The 22,350-nt window shown below is 47.6% G+C and overlaps 2 pseudogenes; both read right to left on the bottom strand.

The window, feature by feature from the left end:
- Positions 1–477: 477 nt before the first annotated feature.
- On the bottom strand, positions 478–18,542 carry LOC109459353 (ras-related protein Rab-22A pseudogene; annotated as a pseudogene).
- Positions 18,543–20,116: 1,574 nt separating this feature from the next.
- Positions 20,117–20,803, bottom strand: LOC109459354 (ras-related protein Rab-11A pseudogene; annotated as a pseudogene).
- Between the last annotated feature and the right edge of the window lie 1,547 nt (positions 20,804–22,350).

The raw sequence follows: 22,350 nt of genomic DNA, 5'->3' as shown, positions 1-22,350 counted from the left end.
ATAACCCATTTTAGCTTCAAATAATAACTGTCTTCCCTCCGTGTAACAATATCCTACCACTTTTAAATGATGCAACTCCCTGTAACGGTGGTAATGGGAAACTAAAGAAATTAAAATCTCCACAAGGTCTTTTTTTCCCTCAAGAACCATGAAAATGCTCATTTTCCTTTTACAAATGTTGCATAAAGTCTTGATTACAAAACTCAACAATTTAATCCTGCCATCCATACAATTACATGTCCCTGTTCAGCAAGGTCAAAAGCCAATGATGTGTCCCTCTGTGCACCAGAGAGAGTCTTTACATGCTAAAAGGCCACAGGCAGAAATATTATTGCTGCAATCTTCAAAGAGGAAACAGAGGTGGTCAATTTCTGCGACTCTTTTGCATGAAGAAGACCCCAGACCGACTAGATGAAACCTGGCAGTGGAGCTCCCACCCTCCTGTTAGCTTCCAGGACCACTTACTTCATCACGGACTCAGAGGCTGAGGCTCAGTCTCCAGCAGCTCCACTTTGGCTCTCAAGGCTGTCTTCAGAGTGTGAAGCCCTTTCCGCCACGTGGCAGGGTGGCGCCTGTGGATGGAATTCGTCTACTAATTTCTACAAAGAGTTCATTTATGTTTATTGCATTTTTTGCACTGGTCTCTACAAAAATTGCATGGATGGAGTCTGTGACGTCCTTAGCCTTTCCCTCCATGACTTCTCTTACATCGGTAAGATCACACTTATTTCCTGCAATGGCAACTACAATAGATGGGCTGTGCTGTTGGAGCTCTTTTACTCAATTCTTTCATGTTGAAAGTGACTCTTCTTTTTGTGGTAATCACAACCAATTATAGCTGCAGCCGACCCTCGACAGTATATTGGTGCTAAGGCACGGAATCGTCCTGGTCCAGCTGTTTCCCAGATTAGGAATGTATGTAGTTCATTTTGGTACTGGATAGTCTTGGTCATAAAAGGTTGAGGTTTAGATCAAAACTGTGTTGAGAGAGGCCTGGACGCGCTGACCAGGCGGGCGGCTGAGGCGCCGGCGCGGCGGCGGAGCGCCTCGCGTCCCAGCGGAGCCCTGCGAGCCTCGGGTCCCAGCGGGGCCCTGCGAGCCTCGGGTCCCAGCGGGGCCCCGCGAGCCCGCTCGGGTCCCAGCCGGGCCCCGCGAGCCCGCTCGGGTCCCAGCGGAGCCCTGCGAGCCTCGGGTCCCAGCAGGGCCCCGCGAGCCCGCTCGGGTCCCAGCGGAGCCCCGCGAGCCCGCTCGGGTCCCAGCCGAGCCCTGCGAGCCCGCTCGGGTCCCAGCGGAGCCCTGCGAGCCTCGCGTCCCAGCGGAGCCCTGCGAGCCTCGCGTCCCAGCGGGGCCCTGCGAGCCCGCTCGGGTCCCAGCCGAGCCCCGCGAGCCCGCTCGGGTCCCAGCCGAGCCCCGCGAGCCCGCTCGGGTCCCAGCGGAGCCCCGCGAGCCCGCTCGGGTCCCAGCCGAGCCCCGCGAGCCCGCTCGGGTCCCAGCCGAGCCCCGCGAGCCCGCTCGGGTCCCAGCCGAGCCCCGCGAGCCCGCTCGGGTCCCAGCCGAGCCCCGCGAGCCCGCTCGGGTCCCAGCGGAGCCCCGCGAGCCCGCTCGGGTCCCAGCCGAGCCCCGCGAGCCCGCTCGGGTCCCAGCCGAGCCCCGCGAGCCCGCTCGGGTCCCAGCGGAGCCCCGCGAGCCCGCTCGGGTCCCAGCCGAGCCCCGCGAGCCCGCTCGGGTCCCAGCCGAGCCCCGCGAGCCCGCTCGGGTCCCAGCGGAGCCCCGCGAGCCCGCTCGGGTCCCAGCGGAGCCCTGCGAGCCTCGCGTCCCAGCGGAGCCCTGAGAGCCTCGCGTCCCAGCGGAGCCCTGCGAGCCTCGCGTCCCAGCGGGGCCCCGCGAGCCCGCTCGGGTCCCAGCCGAGCCCCGCCAGCGGAGCCCCGCGAGCCCGCTCGGGTCCCAGCCGAGCCCCGCGAGCCCGCTCGGGTCCCAGCCGAGCCCCGCGAGCCCGCTCGGGTCCCAGCCGAGCCCCGCGAGCCCGCTCGGGTCCCAGCGGAGCCCCGCGAGCCCGCTCGGGTCCCAGCCGAGCCCCGCGAGCCCGCTCGGGTCCCAGCGGAGCCCCGCGAGCCCGCTCGGGTCCCAGCGGAGCCCCGCGAGCCCGCTCGGGTCCCAGCCGAGCCCCGCGAGCCCGCTCGGGTCCCAGCGGAGCCCCGCGAGCCCGCTCGGGTCCCAGCCGAGCCCCGCGAGCCCGCTCGGGTCCCAGCGGAGCCCCGCGAGCCCGCTCGGGTCCCAGCGGAGCCCCGCGAGCCCGCTCGGGTCCCAGCGGAGCCCCGCGAGCCCGTTCGGGTCCCAGCCGAGCCCCGCGAGCCTCGGGTCCCAGCGGAGCCCCGCGAGCCCCACGTCCCAGCGGGGCCCCGCGAGCCCCACGTCCCAGCGGAGCCCTGCGAGCCCCGCGTCCCAGCGGGGCCCTGCGAGCCTCGCGTCCCAGCAGAGCCCTACGAGCATCCTACTTAGGCGATGAGAAACCCTTCGTGCACCCAGCGCAGAACGCCGCTGCCTCTGGACGCCTCCGTTGTTTGACCATAACAAGGGCCGGATTCTCACACAGACCTGCAAATCCAAGAGACACCTCTCTGGAAGATAAGAGCTTCTTTCTCGAGATCAAAAAAGGAGGTGAGTGATACCTGTGCAGGGATCCTCAGGAGGAAGGCGACGTACTTGGAACCCAAGGAGCTTGCCTCCTGGGAAGGCTCCTGTCTGACGCGGAGGACCCAGGAGGCAGAATGTCCCACTGACTCTTCGAGGGGAGCTGACAGGGGATCGAGACCAGCACGCAGTATCTCACTCTCTATGACAAGGGACACCGTGCAGTCCTTTTCCTAGAAGTGAGAAGTCTGAGACTGTTCTAGAGGCAGGCAGAAGATTCTAGGGGCTTAAAAACACAAACGTTTGTGCCTTGGGAGCCCCTTGGAATGCTGACAACTCAGGCCCTACAAGAAAGTTCTGTGTTAACGAGTTACAGAATTCCTGTGGAAGTCAGCGCCACTTTATAGTCAGTACTAATACCACGTGAGGAGCACTGTGCAGGAAGAAGCCTTCCATAGAAAGACAGGCAGGGAAAAGCTTAGGCCGACCTTAAACCTACCGAATAGAGCGAGCCTGAGATAAACTGCCAAAATGGCCAAATAAGAGACTTGATGAGATAGCAACCCTGTAGCTACAGTAGTGGTAAGGAAATTTTCTCCTCTAAGTCACGGTACCAAATAGGAAAAATGATCTACAAGTGCCCCATGTGTAGGGATTTTTTATCTGAGAGAGCAGATCTTTTTATGCATCAGAAAATTCACACTGCTGAGAAGCCCCATAAGTGTGACAAGTGTGATAAGGGTTTCTTTCACATATCAGAACTTCACATTCATTGGAGAGACCATACAGGAGAGAAGGTCTATAAATGTGATGATTGTGGTAAGGATTTTAGTACTACAACAAAACTTAACAGACATAAGAAAATCCACACAGTGGAAAAGCCCTATAAATGTTACGAGTGTGGCAAAGCCTTCAATCGGAGCTCACACCTTCAAATTCACATGAGAGTTCAGACAGGTGAGAAACCCTATGTCTGTAGCGAGTGTGGAAGGGGTTTAGTAATAGTTCAAACCTCTGCATGCATCAGAGAGTCCACACCGGAGAGAAACCCTTTAAATGTGAAGAGTGTGGGAAGGCCTTCAGGCACACCTCCAGCCTCTGCGTGTATCAGAGAGTCCACACAGGAGAGAAACCCTATAAATGTTATGAGTGTGGGAAGGCCTTCAGCCAGAGCACCAGCCTCTGCATCCATCAGAGAGTGCACACAAAGGAGAGAAACCATCTCAAAATATCAGTTATATAAAGCGTCTTGCTAAGAGTTAAAAATCTTAAAACCCGTAAGTGCCACTAGGAAGCAAACCCTGTAAATACCTGCATTGACCCAAAAAATTTTTACAGCAAGCTCCAGCAGAACATTCTTGTCGAAGAGGCATATGAGAGGTTGATTTTTTTGATTCATGCCAAGTGTGTTCCACAACTTGACTTTGAATCTGGAATCCCTCTAGTGTCTGCCCAAGACAGGCTGTGAGGTCCCAGCATTTCCCATCCACAAAAACGTGGATGTGAGTTTCCTGGGATTGGCACGATGCCTCAGTAATTGAAACACAGCACAGGAAACCATGATCATTGCACAGCCTCCGGTGTCACCTGTTGATGCTTTACTCAACAGTTACCCAGGTGCTCCCCCATCGGGAGCTCACAGCCCCCTTTTGCTTCGAGCATACCGGTTACTGCACTAGAAAACGGACAGCTCCCACTGAGAGTGTTCTGGTATTTCTGAGGTTCCACTCGATTCAGCCCCTCCGTGTCTTTCCATAGGTCCCACTATTGCTGAACCCACTCTACCCATCTGTCCTCAAAACACCCATAATATCTACCCCTTCCTAGATGGCATTCAATTTCATTGTAGATTTTAGGTGACTCATCATTTCCATTCACTTGGCCTCTCAGAGAAATCATTAGAGACGTACATGCCCTTGAACTTTTGTTTTAACTTTGTGGATTCTGCTAATCACTGCGTCTCTGTTAGTCAGACTTACTTTTCTAGTGGCTGCATCGCATATTTTTAACTTGAATTTTTTTGGAATTAGCTGAATATAAATAGCAGGGAGGAAGAAGCAAGCAAAGTTAGAACTTTCTCCATTCAGATTGCCCTCTCGGGCTCCTTCTGTCACGTGGAGCTATGTACTGGCTACGGGGAGACCACAGGAGAAGGGGGTGGTAGGAGTCGCAACCTTTAGTCTCCTTTTCTGTCATTTTGGGCAATAACGAGTAGGAGTCCTCGATACCCTCCGACGAGGATTGTGTGTCAGTTCCTTTTTAGGCATGAATGTCTATGCTAATTGACCTTTTCTTTAATCATTCATTCAGCAAGTATTTATTGAACACCTCCTATGTGCCAGGCACTGCTGGCTGCTGGGAATACCACTGAGTCAGGCGGACAAGGGCCCCGCTCATGGAGTTGACTTCTGGTGGGGGAGACGGGCGCTAAGCAAGTCAACATGAATAATGTAGTTTTGTCATGCAGGGCGTCCGGCGGGGTCTCAGCTCCCGCTCCCCACATAAGAACGCAGGACACACGGTGAGGCCAAAAAGAACACCCACGGAGCCATAAGTAGGGGAGTCACACCACTATATTCTCACTGGCGGCATCCACCTCTCTGCAATCCGCTCTTGCTAGCTCAGCCACCATCTTCTTGCTAGCCCCCATTTTTCTGTTAGCGTAGCCACAGCAGTTATATTAGTGGCCAATGGCTCACTGGTTACAGCTGACGGCCAACTAGCCACAGCTGATGGCCATGCAATCACAGGCCATTTACTACCTGAGCCAGCACCTGTGTATGTGAGGCCGAGAGCCTGGAAACTGCTTTCTGGGGCTCTGCCCCCACAGGTAGTGATTAAGTGCTATGAAGAAAATAAACTAGGGTGATGATTTAGATGGATGGGGTGGGGTGGGGTGGGGGTGGGGAGGGGGTGGGGCAACATTAGCTAGTGGTCAGGCAAGGCCTTTCGGAGGCGCGGCACTGGAGCGGGGCCCCAGAAGCACCGGCGGGCAGAGCACATGCTGCAGTGGGTGGAGCTGCCACGCATGGGGGACAGAAAGGTGGCAGATGTGATGTGTAAGTGGTGGGAGGGGAACTGCTGAGCTGATCAGTAGCGCGTTTATAGGCCTTTTTTTTTTTTCCGCTAGATTGATATTAAAAACTCATGTGGAGGAACTCAAGGAATGTTTAGAAGGCCAAAAGTCCCCAATGACAACAACAAAAAGCATCTAATTCTTAGCTTTGTTTCTCTTCTCATTCCTGTTTTTATTGATTTCCCACATGTCCTTTTTGCTCAGGAAGTCTTTGGGGAAATTAAGGATTTTTGAAACTCTGAAATGGGTGATCTTGTTAGGGGTGTCTGTCCACTGTCAGGTTGGAAATGAACTCCCCAGAATTGTCATGGAAATACTGAAACAAAGCTGGGTTTTCTCCCCACATTTGAAATAATTTCTTCTGTTTGACTGGAAGGGGTTTCTGTGTAACTAAGACCTCAGTGCATAAAGGAGATTGAAAGGAGCACGTAATTTTGTGGGCAGGCTGTGAAGCTAGAAGTGGGACTTGGGGTTGGCTGCTTGCTGCCTGGACTTGAATCCAGACACCTGTGAACAAGCCTCCGGGGGTCACTTCTCACACATTCCCTCCTTTTCACAGAGAGGGCGGCTCAGTTATTGGCCAAAGCCCGTTCCAGGCCTGAATTCCTCGACTACGATTTACTGTAGTGTCTTAGCACTCGTGTCACAGTAGCGTGAAGCGTTAAAGAAAAGCCTAGATTTTTAGTTGGTAGAGAGCCAGTTGAAACATCACTGATAGAATTTTAGTTTTAGGAAAAATTGGTTTGATTTCTAGCTTTAATAGGTATGTGAGCTTGGGCAAATCACTTAACCTTTGAGTCTAGTTTTCTCACAAAATGAGGATATTAGGCGAAACAATTTCTGAGTTTCCAGTTAGTCCTAGAGTTTTATATTTTTACATAGTTGGGTTATTTTGTCATGCTGTTACTGGGGAATATGACTGACACTTTTAAAGCTACTAATTTTATGTCGAGCTTTAAAATCCATAATTGTTATCTTCGGAAAATAGTATTTGACCTACAGTATGTCCATATCAATTTAATAAAATCACTTTATAACAGGAAAAAAAAACCCACACAAAAAAACTGTTTTCCAGGAATTGCCACGCAATACTTGATTTACCTACACCTGTATTCCCCAGCAGACACACTTTGAGCTTCAGACCAAAGGAAATGAAAAGTTGCACTGCTCTTATTAAATATTACCAATTACTTTAGAAAGATGGCCCTGACTTACCACCCCACCCACACCTCCAATCTTCATCTTTGTCTTCATCTGCCAGCAGCCATTTTGTTTTAAAATTTCTTCTCATATCTATTCTTTCTTGAGTGTCTAATATGTGCCAAATGCCTTTATTTCATAATGCACCTTCTCAAAGATAGTGTTTTTGTTTACAAATGAAGAAACTCAGAAAGTTTGAGTCACTTGAGGTCACACAGCCAAAAGGCAGATGAGAGCTGATTGGCCAGAACATTCCTACAGTTTCTATGAGCCCTGTGGCTCCCACATAGCTGATGACCTGTATCACCTCAGGAATTTAAAAATATATAATTATAATTATATAAATATATATAAATATATATATGCACAGAGGGTGCCAAAAAATGTATACACATTTTAAGAAAGGAAAAAACTGTATTAAAATTACACTGATGGTATCCACTCTGAGCACCTCTTGTAATTGCAGAAGTCAAACGTGACTTGTATTCATCTTTTGTTATTGGTATGTATTATTACAATTTTAATTTTCCTTTCCTTTCTTAAAATATGTATATGTATTTTGGAGATAGATATATATATATATATATATATATATATATATATATATATATATATATACACATACATACACACATACACACACACAAATTAAACAGAGGGAAGATTTTTGGATGTTGATAGCAGTGATGGTATAATATTTCAATATCCCCAAATTCCAACAGCCAGGGTAGCGTACCAAAATCCCAAAGACTGGATCTACAGCAAAACCAAATGTCAAGAACTCGAACTGTGAGGAAGATGCGAGGACTCAGTGAGCAGTGTACTTATGACCCTTCCAGAGGAATCTATCAGAACCTTTCTGGAGGGTTAAAATTAGCCCCAAATCTTTCAAAAATCCCTCCTACTTAGGGCTTTTATCTTCCCTTGAATTCCAGTGGGCTGTGGGACTGCTTTGACCATTAGAATACCTAGAAAGTGGTAATGTGCCAATTTCTGGGCTTGGAGCCTTGAAAACCTTGAAGCTTCCACTTCCTGTCTCTTAGAACACGCGTTCTGGGGAAAGCTGGCTGCCAATGTCAGAACTCACACTATCCTGAAGAAACCCAAGCTAGCCATGTGCAAAGCTGCTTGGAGAGAGGTTAAGTCCTGATTAGCCCCCACTAGTTTTAGCCATCCAGCCCAGGTGTCAGACAGATGGCCAAGATGAGTAGCCTTTGGAAAATTCCAGCCCAGCTACCATTTGACTGCGACCACACGAGAGACTCTACAGGAGAACCACCCAGCTGAGCCCAGTCAACTCAGATACCCATGATACACAGCACAAAATGGTTGTTTTATGCCGCTCCCTTTTGTGCATGTTTGTCACACAGCAACAGAGAACTAGAACTACCTGGCTACAAGAAGTACGGTCCGAGGACCAGCAGAATCAGCATCACCTGGAGACAGAAAGTCACACCCTCTATGCCAGACCCTCAGAACTGGAATCTGAACTAGAGCTTCATCCTCAAGTCATTATTTCCACGTCATACTTTGCAGCACTGCTGTCACTTTGAGGGGCGCTCAGAGTAAATACCTGAGTGAAGCCACTCTGGGTGGTTTCTTTTCTTTTACTTGCACCTGAGTACATTCCTATCACTACGTACAGGATGACACAGTAAAAAAACAAAGCTAAAATGGGCATGAGAGAGCTTTTTAGAGTTATGGAAATGTTCTAAAATTGATTCACGTTGGTAACAACTCTGTAAACTTACTAAAAATTATATAAAAATAGGTGAAATTTACAGTATGTTAATAAAGCTGTATTTAAAAAACACAAACAAAGTCTGACCTACTTGAATGGCTAAAATAGAAAAGACAGAAAATACCCAATGCAGCTGGAATGCTGCAGCACCAGCATGGGGTGTAAATTGGTTCAATTGCATTGGAAACAGCTTGGTGTATCTGCTAACGCTAACCCAATAATACAACCTGTGGATCAACAAGTACATCCGTAGACACACACCCAACAATGTGTGTGTGTGTGTGTGTGTGTGTGTGTGTATCCACCAAAAGATACGTAAAAGATTCATAGTAACACTAGTCATCATTGCCCCAAACCTGAAATTACCCAAATGCCAGTCGATGGTAGATCAAACATATGAATGTGGGACCTACAGAAACATGAAAACAACCTTGTTCATTCAAAAACACATGATAACACGGATGAAACTCACAAATGAATGTTGATTTAAAAAGCCAGACCCAAAAGCAGCACATACTTTATGATTCCATAAACATAAGTGACAAAACAAGAAAGACCAATCTATGGTGCTATAAGTCAGGAGAGTGGTTATCTTAGTGAGAGGAAGGGAGAGTGGAGGGAAAGGGGCATGAGGGGAGTCGTGCGGGGCGGCCTGCGGGGTCTCAGCTCCCCCTCCCCACACAAGAACGCAGGATATGGTGAGGCCATAAAGGCACACCCACGGAGCCATAGGTAGGGGAGTCATACCACTACGGTCTCACTGGAGGCTGGGTTCACTGGACGTGCGACCTGCTATCCGTTTTCTCTGCAACCGATCGACCGACGACTCTCCTCCACTCTCCTCGGCAATCCTTCGTAGCTGCAGCAGTTATATTAGTGGCCAATGGCTCAATGGCTACAGCTGACGGCCAATCAGCCACAGCTGATGGCCATCTACTACCCGAGCCAGCACTCCTCCATATGAGGCCGAGAGCCTGTAAACTACTTTCTGGGGCTCTGCCCCCACAAGGGGAATTCCTGAGGCGTTGATCATATTCTATCTCTTGAGATGGATACTGGTTTTATAAGTTTGTGAAAACTCACTTAAGATGCTGTGGGGACAGAGCCAGGAGTGCAGTTTCCAGGCTCTCGCCCTCACGTGGAAAGGTGCTCACTCGGGTAGTAAACGGCCATCAACTGCGATTGGATGGCCATCAGCTGTGGCTAGTTGGCCGTCAGCTGTAACCAGTGAGCCATAGGCCACTAACATAACTGCGGTGGCTACGCCAGCAGCAAATGGGGGCTAGCAAGAGGATGGTGGCTGAGCTGGCAAGAGAGGATTGCAGCTAGCAAGTGAGGTTGGTTGGCAGAGAGAAGTGGACGGCAGGTTGCTGACAGTGTGGCTCCTGCTTCCTGTGTCACCAACCCAGCCGCCAGGGAGAATATAGTGGTATGACTCCCCTATCTATGGCTCCGTGGGTGTTCCTTTTTGGCCTCACCATGTCCTGCGTTCTTATGTGGGGAGCAGGAGCTGAGACCCCGCAGGCCGCCCGGCATGACAGACGCTCTTTTCCATGTATACATTACACTTCACTAAAAAGTTAACAAAACAAAACAAAACAAAAAATTCCCCAAAGACTGGAGACTGGCTTCACACTTCTCCATCTCCACCTCGTGGTCACTCTGTCAACTACAACACCCAACCAGTCCCTGGCTTGAATGATTGGTTCAGGGGTGGGCATGTGACTAAGCCTGGCCAATCGGAGTAAGCCTTGGGACTTACGCTGCGAATACTACATAGGACAAAGGCTGCTGAATGCCCCTCAAGAAGGAGGCAGCTCCAGAAGCTACTGACCACCACTGAATCACTTGTGTGCAAATGGAAGCCACACGAGGAAGACTAGCCAAGTGATGGAGAGAGAGAAATGGAGGCCTGGTCTCATTCATTGATCTCTGGGTCAAACTTATCTGAAATAGAATTTAGAACTATTTAGTTATATGGGGAAAGCGTTCTCTCTCTCTCTCTCTCTCTCTCTCTCTCTCTGTCTCTGTCTTTCTGTTTAAGGCAATTCTGTTGGTTTATTTATGTGCCCTGAAAACAAAGGAACCAACAGAAAGAGTCTGATGGTATGTGCTTCCAGAAGAATTAGCACTTGGATTGGAGGAAGAGCTAGATTGATAGTCTATCAGGAGATCAAGGGGTGCTGTGTGAATCAGGAGGGGTCTATACTCTGGCTTCACAGCAGGGAGCTTTAAACAATCATAACTAACTGACCGGTAAACCCCACAGAAAATAAAAGCAAGATGTGAATTCCTTTATTTTAGATTTTTCACTCCCAATTTCCTGTAATGAAAAGTTTCAATTACAGAAGTGCTGGAAGAATGGTTTGGTAAACATTCACTTTCTCATTTCCTAGATTCAATCATTGTTAGCACCTTGATTTATTTCCTTTTTTGGTCTTTTTTTACTTTTTTGTTAAGTCACTTCAAAAATAGTTGCAGACATCATGACTAGAGGGAAAGCTTCCACAGCTGAACTGTGAATCCCCACTTCGGACTCAACCATCTGATTTTTGGTATGAATTTAAATGGGGTTCCTGCAGGACCTGTTGTGTGCTGTTAAAGGGACCCCAGAATGTCCCTTGGCCCACTGTCAGGGTTATTCCTGGTATGACTTGTAATTTGTGGACTGTAGCTCTACCAAAGAATGGGAAGTAGCCACTTACCTTTAAAGTGTTACCCGAGTAGCAGGGGACCCCAGACCCAGTTGTTGGTTCACAATCCAGCCCCCATATGTGGAGGGCAAGGGGAGACAGAAGAAAGAGGTAGACCATGACAGATTGGTCGGTGGGAGGTTCAATAAGCAAGAGAACTTCACAGAAGGCTTGTATTATGTGGCTGCAAGATGAGCAGGTCTCCACACCTGCCCGCCAAAATCTTAAGTTTATATAGAGGCCTTAACTGGGTTCGGTCGTGTACTCAGTCCAGATGGTCTCAACAACACCTGACTCTCTCAAGGCTGCTTCCTTGGAACAGCTCCCACTTTGGGAACGGTGAGTGGAATGTACATTCCATAGACAGGGGAGGAGATGAGAAGCATCCAATCGCCAAGGTCCAGCTTATGGGTCAACTGGTGGTCGTGTCTCCTCCGTGATCTCCTCCAGCACTGCGCTCCGCGTGGCGGCTTGTACACGCTGACACACCTCCGTCTTCCACAGCGTGCCCTGAGTGGTCAGCAAGGGCTTTCATTAGCATGGAGGTGGCTTGTTTTTGGTGGTATATGACTGTATTGGAGGCAGATACCACAGCAATAGTATATGAGCATGCAGGAGAAAACACAGATTAACACAGTGATTCCCAAAATAAGTAATAATTGTTTCCACCAAGAACCCCATGATTTAAACTGCTGTTTTATTGAGCCCTTTAGGCACAGGGTTGCATCACTCAGGGCATTCATTTGCGTCCTCATGTGATTTAATAAAGGCGATACATTAGCACACTCAGCAGGTCTGAGCGCACAACGCTCTGGATAATGGAAGAGTGCCTCCTTGTGTGGCAGTAATGATGTCTGAGGCTATCTGATTTTGGAGGGCGGCTTTCCTCATTAGAGACATTTTAATGTTCAGTAAGGACAGGCTTTGCCAGCTCTCACGTAAGTCTTGCTGGGTGAACTTAGCAAGGGTTTCTGTGTGGGTTATAACGTCCTCCAGGCCAACGATGGGGACAAAAACAGCCGCCAAAAGATTGTGCCAGTGGGACACAGGACATGCCCACCTGGCCTTGAGGAGAGGGAGGATGGCAGCCTGCCTACTTGACCTGCTGTGCATACCACCCATGTGGGCCACGGCAGGACATGGACGGGGGCGGGGCAAGCCAGACCAGGCCCCGCACCTTCCCCGTCTCGCAAGGCTGTGTGTTCTATTCCTGGTATAATGCATTTCAACAGGTCTGGCTTGCTGCAGAGCAATGGGACCCCAGCGGAGACTGAGTAGTTCCCCCTCGCCCAGGGTGCAAAATAGCTCACCCATCCTGGTGGGATGTCTCATTGCAAATTCCAGTAGGTATCGCCTTTCCCAGGCGTGAGGCGGCGTGGTGTTCCCAGCAGCATAACAACATGTTGCTCCACGGTGAGAGTTGGGACATCGGTGGCCAGCCAAATGGCCCACCGTGGCTGTCATTTGTTTCCCTTCGTCACTGTTAAGTCCGGGAATCTTTCACCCCTCAGAAAGACAGAGACACACACGACAATGCAAGTCACACAGCGAGGTTTATTTCCAGCTAGCTGGGGTCCCCGTCTCTGCCCGACGCAGCGGGTTTTAACAAGGACCCCTAGCCTACAAAGCTAAGGGTTTTTATAGCAGTTCTAAGGTGCTTAGTAAGCACTAAAGTCTCAGGGAGTACAGTATGGACTTCAATTCTCACATAATTAAGACATTTTGTAATTTCTAAAGTCTTAGGGAGCGCAGGTTGTGCTATGCTTCAAAGGGTTTACAATAGATATGCTTCAAAAGCTTCCATATCAGGAGACCAGGAGACAAAACATCTGGTCTCTATGCCCATATCTTGGAACTAACAGCAAGGCCATTAGGTTGTTTTGAGCTCAAGGCTGTTAATCTTACTCTGACTTTAAAGTAGCAGTTCTCATGCTAACCTGAGCTCAGGGCTGCCAGGGCTGTTAACCCTATCTTAACCGGAAAGTGGCAGTCCTTGTGTTAACAGTCTCTTACAGTCACCACAGTGCAGCTTCTCAAGTAGCCATCGTTTTCGGAGCATCCCAGTATCCACGCAGCGGTCCACAAAATCTAACACAGTGGCCACCCCTCCCCACAGAGAGGTCGATGGCCAACTCAGGAATTCCCCCGAGGATGCCTCTTTCCCAAGGCCTACTTCTTCAGCCTCCTGGCTGGCTCACCAATTTGGTTGACAAACCAGCCCCTGTACGTGGAGGGCAAGGACAGACTGAAGAAAGAGGCAGTCCACTCCAGATTGGTAGGCGGCAGGTTCAGTAACCACGGGAATGTGCATACAGGCTTGTCTTGGGCACTGAAAGATGAGTAGAGCTCTGAACCTGCCCTCCAGAATCTTAGAAGTTTATACAGAAGCCAAGATGGGGGCTACCGTGTTTGCCCAAAAATAAGACCTGGCTGGACCATTAGCTCTAATGCGTCTTTTGGAGCAAAAATTAATATAAGACCTAGTCTTATAGTATATTATATAATACCCGGTCTTATATAATATACTATATATAGTATATATTTAATATGCTATATACTTATATATAATATACTATAATATAAGACTGGGTCTTATATTATAGTAAAATAAGACTGTGTCTTATATTAATTTTTGCTTTAAAAGACGCATTAGAGCTGATGGTCCGGCTGGGTCTTATTTTCGGGGAAACACGGTGGGCATGTGTACTGCCAGATGGTGTCAACAATACCTTATTCTTTCAAGGCTGCTCCCTTGGAACAACTCCCATTGGGAAGGGTGTGTGCAAATGTACATTCCAAGGACAGGCAAGGGGGTCAGGAGCCTCTGATTGCCTGGTCACATCCTCTTGATGACCTCCTCCTGCAACCAGTGACTTCCCTTTGCTGAAGTTACCTGCAACTAGAACATGCCCCATAGGCAGTGTTAAGGTCACAGAAATCTATGTGAGGGTCCAAGTTCTGTTCAGCTGCTGCTGTGCTTCTTGTTCTGTATCCTTTTTAAGTAAATTAGGTTCTGGATGAGCCATTGTATATTGTGCGTTTGATTGTCTGTCCTAACCTGAAACCCACTCCTGTGGTCTTGTGCTAACTTTTCACCTCTAAACACTTAAGCATGCATGTTCTAAAAATAAGGACCCAAAAGACATTACCATATGCAAAAAATTAAAAATTCTATTATATTATCTCACATCCACTCCATTTTCAATTTTTCTCAACTGTCCCCAAAATATTCTTTATATCTGGTGTTTAAAAATAAGGATCTAATGGAAGATTGTTGGTATAGATTCTATCCTTGACCAAACTTTAGTCAGGCTCCTCTGAGCTCGACTTGGTCCTGTCCTTGGACGTGTCCTCAAAGAGCTGTCTCAGCAAGAATTCTGCTCAGTCAGTGTAGCCCGAGTCCCCCATCCTCCATGCCTGATTACCCTGGATTTGTGACCAAATTCCTCACCAACCCATCCCTCAAGTGATGACCATCACCTGGCCTGCCTTGAGCAAGACTCCAGTTGGGTGGGTTTAGCCAAAATCCCCCCTAAGCCCTGATGTTTCCGCTTAGTCATTTTCCATCCACTGACCCCTGCGCTGTTGCTTGGCTGTAAAATTCCACTGTTCCTTGTATTCGGAGTTGAGCCGAGTCCTGTGCTGAGGCCTCTTATCCCCTATTGCAACAGTTCCTGAGTAAAACCTGTTTTTACCACTTTAACCACTGCCAAGCTCTGGTTTTTCTTGGACATTGTGAGACTGGGAGATTTTTATGGGCCAAGCCTCAAAATCACTCACACCCCATCGTCCAGAATGCGGTCGTACAGCCCCACTGCAAGGAAACTGGGAAATAAAATGTTTCGGGGAGCCCATGGCATTTATTATCGAACCAGGCGTTGTTCTTAGTGCAGGAGTTCCTAGGAGGGGCAGTAAGAAGAGCGTGTCACAGTGGTAAACGTCAATGGCTGTTGCTAGTCATTTCCCTAGTACCCACTGTTCCCCTTCCAGTAAGACTCCAGTTTTCATACCTCAAGGGAAATTGGCACTGCTTTTCAGTATAGCTGGCTGACAAAATGATGAAGTCAGACTAGATCTCCTAGGTTGGAAATTGGAAGCCATTGCAGGTTTCTTTCCAGATAAATACATGATAAAAAATGATTTTTTAAAAAAGCAAACTAATCAAGTTTCATACATAAAACGCCTTTGGAATCTGAGGTAGGTAATCTTGGTCTCATACAAATGGGCTGCACCAACAGAGAGATTTTGTGACCCAACCCATCCCCCCCACCCCTCACCCCAAGCTGAGTCAGGTGACCTCCACATTGGCTTGAGGAGTGGGCACGTGAACCAGAAATGTCCGCATCCCACTAGGAACAAGTGGATGGATTGATTAAAGATGGGTGAGAGAGAAGGGACTCTGGCTCTGCCACTTCCTGGCTCTGTGACCTCAGGCAATGACTTGCCCTCACCTCTCTCCCCTTGCCAATATGTGGTTGTGTGAAACCTAATAGATAAGACAACTGTCTAGGTGGGGTTTGCTGTACAGGAAGTTGCTTCCTGATTTCCCTGTCAGAGGAAAATGGTGGAGGATTGTGTTATTATTTACAAGTTTGCACTGCCACCTTCTGGAGAACTCTCCTCCCTGCTTAGCAGGGTTAGCCATGTGACTTCCTCTGGCCAATGGATGTGTTAAAAATTATTTATTATGACTCCTGTTAAAAAACTGTAAGGCAGGCTTTATTCAAGAGGGGCCAACGAAATAAAGGTAGAGACTACTGCAATGAGGTCTTGCAGTGGGGGAGACAGATTGGGCTCAACTCTGAATATAATAAGGAAAAGTGGGAATTTATAACCAAGAAGCAGGGTGGGGGTCAGTGGATAGAAAATTACTAAGAGGAAACATCAGGGGCTGGGAGGATTCTGGCTAAACCCTCTGAACAAGAGTCTTGCTGAAAGCAGGCCTGAGGGGTAAGACACACCTGGGTGATGGTGAGGGCTTGAGAAACCTGATCAGATATCCAGGGTGATCAGATATCAAGTTCTGACTAAACTGATTTAGCAGAATTCTTGCTAAAGTTGGACATTGCAGAGACGAACACAGAAGCCCAAAAGTCGAGTCCTCGTTGAAAAACAATTCAGAGGAGCCTGAGTAGAATTTGGTCAAGGAGAGAGTCTGTCAGATGTGAGCAAAAGTGACACGTGTCACTTCCCAGCAGAAGCATTAAGGGTCCATGCATAATTAGCAAAGTTCTCTTTTTCCTCTGCTATGAGATGGGCAGTGTCCCACGTAAGGGCTCCTTCTGCAGGCGGGGCCAGTCATCAAGTGTGGGAGATGCGGATTGGAGCTCCCAGATGACACACAGTGGGCACATAGTGTGAGAAAGAATTCTTTGTTGGTGTAAGCCAACAATAATTCTGAGTTCCTTTGTTACTGCAGCAGAACCCTTATTTCCACCCACAGTGGTGCCTCCCCAGATAGCACAGACCTTCTGTTGGCAGCTCTGCCGAGCTTCCGGAGGCTGAGATGGAACCTATTTCCCTGCAGCCTCTGTCTTGGCCCGAGCTCCAGCCTTGGCCTCTGGCCTGGGCCGGCTGCTCCCTCCCATGGGACAGCCCTGCAGTGATTTATAGGTGGAAGACCCACTGCAAGGTCCATGCCTCTAACTTCCAGCAAGAGCGTTGCTTGATTTGGCAAGCTCTTCTGGCACCAAGCCCAGGGTTTATGACTATTTCAAGGACTTCATTTAACTTCATTTACATTTGAGACCTAAATTTTTAAAATTACATCAGAAACTAAAAAAACCCCAATCTTAATAAATATTTAAATGCCCACAAAATCCCTCAATTTCCTCTTCATTAAATCTAATGTTCATAAACTTTTCAGGACAGTGGAAAACATGTGGCTCAGATTTTCTCACTTTGCAAGAATTCCCCATAATGTAAGATGAAAGGTGACTACTTAGAAACCAATCATAAGTTGAGTGAATTTCTTGTGGCCAAATGATTTCAGAAACAAAATCATAAAAATCCTTCCAAATTTTATCTTATAGCAAACAGTTACATTTTCTGCGATCTGTGGGAGCGTTGTCTATGTATTTGGTAGGGGACGTGGTGTGAGCATGCAAAGGCAAAACCTTGAAAGAAGGTCTTACTGCTGTTAGCGGTCTTTCATGGGACATGGCTTGGGCCCCTCCCTGGCTGTGATGGAGATGGCTAGCAGCTCCCCAACACCCCCTCTCTCCTTCCTCCTTAGAGTCAGAGCTCCTAGACAGCATTGGCCTCCCTTGGAAACGTGTTAGAAATGCAGATTCTCAGATTCTCCCTGAATGAGAAACTCGGGTTGGGCCCAGCATTCTGTGTTTTAACAATCCCTCTAATTGATTATGATACTCGCTCAAGTTTAAAAGCCACTGCTGATGCTCTGTGGGGGCAGCAATGAGCTCAGCAAAGATTCATGTCCCAACTCCTGTGCTGCTGGCTATGACCAAGGGGCTACATTTTCACAAGACGTAAGTAGAAGTGTTGGGATTTCAAGAAAGTCTCCTTAAAAGGAAGAGGCTCTTCTTTGTACTTGTCCTTCAACCGCTGGCCTGGAATGCGAGTTGCAACGTCTGAAGCTCTGGCAGCTTTTTTTTTTTTTTTTTAATTTTTATTGGGGAATATTGGGGAACAGTGTGTTTTTCCAGGGCCCTGCTCCAAGTCGTTGTCCTTCAATCTAGTTGTGGAGGGTGCAGCTCAGCTCCAAGTCTAGTCGCCATTTTGAATCTTAGTTGCAGGGGCACAGCCCACCATCCCATGCGGGAATTGAACCGGCAACCTTGTTGTTGAGAGCTCGAGCTCTAACCGACTGAGCCATCCGCTGCCCCTCTGGCAGCTATGTTGAATCACAGGGGTGAACCTAATATTTAGGGATGGTGGAGCCTGAGTCTCTGAGACCTTGTGAAGCTGCCATATATGAGAGAGAAATACATGTCTGTCTGATTTTGTTTTCTGTCACACGCAGCTGTGTCCTAAATGGTACACCATCCCAGTTGCCTTCTCAGGCTCAAAGACTGAATCAACAGGAGCCCCTGTTCTGGCTGTTCTGAGTACCCCAGTCTGGGCCTGTGCTTCCTGCCCCCTCACCTGTTCCCTCACTCTCCTCCCAGGCCCAGGTCTCTCTCCTCACCGTCCTACTGGACAGTGGGCTGAAGAGGTGGTTACTGTACCTTCCGTCCATGCCCCCAGCTCTGGGTCTGTCACATTCCAGCCTCTCGTCAACTGAGGCCAACTTTGAGTTTTCCAAAGGCCTCTGATAAAAATGAATTGGTATCTTAAGATGATTAACTACAGAGCTGGGAAGACTATGGGTGGAACTGGGCCCCTTGTTAACTCTGTAGTCCTGAATTCCTGTTAAACTTTGTGGTAACTTCCCGGGGAGGGATTCATATATAGAGAGCGGTCATCTTGGGAAGGCTGTCTCTCCTTGTGCACGTGGGCGGCCGGTTGGATCCCTGGCTGGAGGTGTGCGTTCACACACTGCTGGATGGTCTCGTTTCTTTTCCCGAAAAAATCGCTCTTTTGGTGGATTTTCTGGAGAGTTATTTTGGCCAGTCAACACCTCCCTCTCCTTCCCCTGGTCACTGCCTTACCATGGGTGGCCTGAGCAGCAAGTTATGTCTCTAGGTGCCAAAAGAGAAGTGAAAGTCTTATGCTGGGGAAGCAGGTGGGATGGGGAAGCTTTGCAGAGCTAGACCTCAGTGGGGGCAGGATTTCAGCAAGCAGTGAAGGGAGAGGAAGAGCATGCCAGGCAGCATGGGCAAAGCCATGGAGGCACGAACGTGGCCAACTGGCGGGAGGGTGCGTAGAGGGCATGAGGCAGGAAACCAGTACAGACAAGTGCACAGGAACCAGCGTGTAGGACAAAGCATCTGCACCTCAGGTCCAGGCAGGTTTCTAAAAATAAACTTCATAGATGTGGAATGTAAAATAAATATAATTATTTAATGGACCACCATCATGCCACATGACACAATAGAACTTTTCCGTCACTGTGAAAAGTTCTTCTTGCCCTTTAGCAGGCGTCAGGCAACCACTGGTCTGCCTTCGGTCATTATAGGTTAGTTTTACCTCTCCTATAATTTCCCGTAAAGGGAATCATAGAGTATCGAGTCTTTCTTGTCGGTCTCCGCTCACTCATGTAATGTTTTGACATTCATCCATGAGCAGTATTCCATTTTATCCATTCCTTGGCTGAGGGACATGTGGTTGTTTTCAGTTTTTGGAGACTGTGTATAAAGCTGCTATGAATAATCATGTACAAGGCTTTTTGATGGACATTTTTTCACTTCTCTTGGATAAATACTTAGGAGTGGGATTGCTAGGTCTTACAGTAGTTTTACGTTTTCTTTATAAGAAACTGCCAAACAGTTTTCCAATGTGGTTGTACCATTTCAGATCCCCACCAGTGATGTGGGAGGGTTCTAGTTCCCCCACATCCTCATCAACATTTGGCATTGTCAGTCTTGATTTCAGCTATTTTCATGCAGGTATAAGTGGCCTGTCATTGTGGCTTTAATTTACATTTCTCTGAAGACTAATGATATTGAGCATTTTTCATGTGCTTTTTTTTCGCCACGTATATATCTTTTTTATTTAAGCATCTGTCTAAATAATTTGCCTATTTTGCAAACTGCATTATTTGCCTTCTTACTATCAAGTGTTTTTTTTTTAACCACAAGAATTACAAATATATTTAAATCTCAGACCTTGGAAATGGACTATACACAGCCTTCTGGGGAAAAGAGAAATGCCTTATGTGCTGTGACAGCACTGGTCCTTCGGCTTGTTTTCAGTGGTTGGTGGAACATGAACACACTGTTGCTTGGAGACATGTCGTTTTCACTACTGTCTGACATTTGCTTCCGGGAAACAATGTGATACATCTCTGACAGAATTGTCTGAAAAACAGCTTCTACATTTGCAGAGTCTAGAGCGGATATCTCAGTGAATGACAAACTATGTATTCTTTTCTGCAAAAGCTCTTGCGTCATCTGTAAGAGCTGCCCTGAGATGACATAAGTCACTCCTGTTGCCCACAAGCATTCTAACACTGTTCCTACCAGCACGAGCTCTCAGTTCTTTCAGCCATGGTTCTACATTTTCATATGTATCGAGATGTTTAGCAATGTCCTAAACCAGTACGGCGCCTACAGCTCCACCACAGTATGCTGATGCTAAAGCTCAGTAACATCCTTGCCCTGCTGTGTTCCTTATCTGGGCCTTTTTTGTTTTCCCATCAACCTGGATGCTTCTTGTTGCAAACTGTACTCCAGCAGTGCTCTTGCTTTTGAGATTAAACACATGTTGAGTAAATTGAGACAGGAGATTACTCTTTCTAACACCAGAATCTCCAATAAGGACAACTTTGAAGAGGTACTCACTCGTACTCTGCCCTGTGGGTGCCCACTGGGAGGGAAGGGGTGGGAGCAGCGGTGGCATTGGTGAGACCTGGGGGCGGCACTGCAGGGGTAACCCAAGCGCCCTTACTATCGATTTTTTGAGGTGAAATTCAAATAATGTATATTTAATCATTACCCATTTTGACTGTACAATTAATTCAGTAGCATCGTATAATACTTTTACAATATTGTGCAACCAGCACCTCTGCTTAGTTTCAAGATATTTTAATCACCCCACAATGAAACACCATAACCATTAAGCTCCTCCTAACTTCTAGCAACCACCAATCTGCTTTCTGTCGCTATGGATGTACTTATCCTGGATATTTAATATAAATAGAATCATACAATATATGGCCTTCTGTGTTTGGCTTCTTTCACTAGCATAATGTTTCTGAGGTTCATCCATGTTGTAGCACGTGTCCTAGTTCCTTTTTATGGATGATTAATATTCCACTGTATGTGTAGACCACACATCGTTTGTCTATTCATCTGTTGATGGACATTTGGGTGTTTTCCACCTTTGGTGACGGTGAGGATTGCTGCTGTTCACATTTGTGTACAAGTATTTGTTTGAACATCTGTTTTCAATTCTTTGGGTAGATACTACCTAGGAGTGGAACTGATGAGTCATATGGTAACTCTGTTTAACTTTTTGAGGAACTGCAAACGGTTTTTCAGAGTGGCTGCACCATTTTACATCTCCACCAGCAATGTATGAGGGTTCTGATTTCTCCACATCCTCCCAACACTTGTTATTTTCTGTTTGTTTTTTAAAAAATTACTTTTATTATGGCCAACCTAGTGGATGTGAAGTGAGCCTTAGTATTAGTATTAATTTTTAAGAGTGTTTTATATATTCTAACTACGTCCTTTCTCAGATATACATATTGTGAGTATTTTCTCAGTCTGTGTCTTTTGATAATAGAAAGTTTAAAAAAGTGTTTTTAATGTATTTAATCTTTACAATGACTCTGCACTATTTTAGGAGAATGAGAGCCCTTCGTTTTGTTACACACCAGATTTAGAGCACCCTGCTTTATGCGAGATGCACGCGTGTGCCTGAAAAACGTGGCATATAAATTAAATCTGAATGAGTTAGCCCTAGAGGGTGGACATTTGCATAATTGTAATAGCTAAGTGAGAAAGCTCCAAGTGTGTATGAGCTGAGTCACATCTGTGTCGGGCGAATGTGCGATGTCTGACTGTGCTGGTAATGCATGAATGTGTGTGCCGTGTACATGGGAAACCTCTGAGTGTGTGTGATGTCTGCACGTATATGTGGGATCTGAGGGTGTGTGTGATGTCTATGTGACATCAGAGTCCTTCATCACAGACTGGAAAGGAATAAGACCAGCCAAGACCTCTTTCTTACTGAGCCCACAAGCATGACGTCCTATATGAGTCTGCACATGCTGGCAGCCCTGTTGCCACTACATGGGTATAGCTTGCCTGAGAATAAAACTACCGAAGAAGAAGAAAGCAAAGGGATCTTCAAGATGGAGAAAGACAAAACCACAAAACCCTGGGGATAGTAGAGCACAGGATCCATCTATACCTGAATCTTTACCTTGGGCTTTCAATTAT

This window comes from Rhinolophus sinicus, chromosome 12 (assembly GCF_057876585.1).
Source record: "Rhinolophus sinicus isolate RSI-liver-muscle chromosome 12, RSI-T2T, whole genome shotgun sequence".
NCBI lineage: Eukaryota > Metazoa > Chordata > Mammalia > Chiroptera > Rhinolophidae > Rhinolophus > Rhinolophus sinicus.
Note: the sequence above shows the minus strand (reverse complement) of the source record. Positions and strands in the feature narration are given on the sequence as shown.